We start from the raw sequence: 2,467 nt of genomic DNA, 5'->3' as shown, positions 1-2,467 counted from the left end.
TTTGGACTTGTCAGCCTCCATAATAACATGAGCCAACTGCGTTATTTTTTGGTTTTGCTTTTTTGCTGATATTGATGGCTCATGGCAAAGCAAGGCTCTCTGAGTCCCTCTCCTTCTTCAAAGGGCCTGGGATGGAAACTGTCAAGGAGGAGAGCTTGTCAGTATGATGGGGAATGAATGGGAGCAGGGCCTCCCAAGCAGTTGAGAGTCTCTCTCTTCCTCATGCTCTTGCTGGGAATGGTGGTCCAGAGACTCTACTCCTTAGGGGCCATGAGGACAATGAGGTCAACCACGCTGTTGCTGTAGCCAAATTCATTGTCGTACCAGGAAATGTGATTGACAAAGTGGTTGTTGAGAGCAATGCCAGCCCCAGCTTCAAAGGTGGAGTAGTGGGTGTCACTGTTGAAGTAGCAAGGGATGACAAGTGTAGCTCTGAATGCCTTTAGGGGACCCTGAAATGCCTGCTTCACCACCTTCTTGATGTCATTGCATTTGGCAGCTCTCTCCAAGTAGCAGGTCAGGTCCATGATCAAAGCATTCGGGGTGGGGACAGGGAAGGCCATGCCAGTGAGCTTCCTATTCGGCTCTGGAATGGCTTTGCCCACAGTCTTGTCAGCACTGGTCAATGCTGGGATGGTGTTCTGGGGAGCCCCATGGCTATCACACCACAACTTCTTCTAGGGCCATCCATGGTCTTCTGAGTGGCAGTGATGTTGTAGACTGTGGTAATGATTCCCTCCTGGATCCCAAAGTTGTTAAGGATGACCTTGGCCAGGGTGACTAAGCAGTTGGTGGTGCAGGAGGCATTGCTGACAATCTTCAGAGAGTTGTTGTACTTCTCGTAGTTCATGCCCATCACAAACATGGGGACACCGTCAGAAGGGGAGAGATAATTTTTTTTTTTTTTGGAGAGGTTTTCGCTACAGGGCGTGTGCGCTCGCCAGACAGAGAGAGAGAGACATAGAGACAGAAAGTGAGAAATCACCCCCCAGGGGGGATGGTCACGCCGCAATCCCTTCTTCTCCATTCTCCTCTCGGGATCTTGGGCACGCACGCACACACACCCGGCGTGAGTTCTAAGCCACCAGGTCCAGGACGCGAACTACGGTCGACTACATGGGAGTCCAGCGACATAGCCATTACGCAAACTGCTGGTTCCCAGATGATGAGTTTTTTGACCCGACACTTAAATTAAGCCCCAGCCTTCTCCATGGTAATAAAGGAAACATACTCGGCACCAGCATCATCCCATTTGATCTTGGTGGGATCTCACTCTTGGAAAATGGTGACGGACTTCCCACTGATGGCAAACTTCTTATTCTCAGCCTTGACAGTGCCATTGAACTTGCCATGGATGGAATCATGCTGCAACATGTACACAATGTAGTTTTAGTCAATCAAGGGGTCATTAATTGTGATAATATCCACTTTGCTAGAGTTAAAGGCAACCCTGGTGACCAGGTGCCCAATACAGCCAAATCCGTTTACTCTGACCTCCTTGGTGTCTCTTGGATGCTTCTGGCACTGCGCAAGAAGGATGTGGCTCTCTGTTGGATGATGAGGAGGAGAGAACCAAGCCAACTCTTTATAATAAATACATATGTACATAAATTTTTTCTCTGGAGAGCCCTGACTGATATAGGCATACAAGTTATTTTATTTAATTATTAAAAACGGAAAGCTCTGGGAGCCAGCAGGTGGCATGGTGGGTTGGGGGCATTGGACTCCCACATGGCTGACCATGTTTCAAGTCTAGGACCTGGCAGCTTGCTTTCTCACTTTTCTTCTCTCTCTATCAGTTTCTCTCTGGTCAACTTCAAAATAATAATAATAATGACAATGAATAATATTAAATGCAGCAATTTTTTAAGAAAAAAGAAAGTTCTATAAAATTAAAATGTCATTATCTACATTTAATTGGCAGAGTGGTTAGATACAGAGAGAACACCTTGCCTAAAGCCAAAAAGTTAACTAGTTCATTTCTCCTTCCCTAGGCTAATTCAAGATACCTGTTCACACTTCAAGTTTACACAGAACAAAGCATTGCCAGTAGCATGAAAATGTTAGCAGTAGTCGCAGGATTGCTAGTGAGTTTAGGTTGTAGTAGCATCCAGCTAAAGTCCTATCCCCATTGAAGGATATGATACTGCACAAACTGACATACGGATTAGACTATGGGATATAAACAAAGGCATTAAGATAGGAGTATACTTCAGTATTCACAAAAGCTACTTCAGGTGTGCATTTCTCTAATCTGAAAGCCTGATCAGCATAGCAGAAACAGAGTTCTCTAATATTTAGGTATAAGTCTTTAATTAATTAATTAATTAATTATACATTCATTCACTGAGCATCATCACAGCATATAAAATGTGATTTCCCATCCAGAATACACTGCATAGTGTCTTAATCATACATGTTATCATTGACAAATGATTTTCCATTTCTTGTTTCATATATATATATA

At 44.3% G+C, this 2,467-nt stretch overlaps 1 pseudogene; it reads right to left on the bottom strand.

The window, feature by feature from the left end:
• Positions 1-254: 254 nt before the first annotated feature.
• Positions 255-2,467, bottom strand: part of LOC102502753 (glyceraldehyde-3-phosphate dehydrogenase-like) — a 19,838-nt pseudogene continuing 17,625 nt past the window's right edge.

This window comes from Tupaia chinensis, unplaced genomic scaffold (assembly GCF_000334495.1).
Source record: "Tupaia chinensis unplaced genomic scaffold, TupChi_1.0 Scaffold000706_1, whole genome shotgun sequence".
Taxonomy (NCBI): domain Eukaryota; kingdom Metazoa; phylum Chordata; class Mammalia; order Scandentia; family Tupaiidae; genus Tupaia; species Tupaia belangeri.
This window is presented reverse-complemented; position numbering and strand designations above follow the sequence as displayed.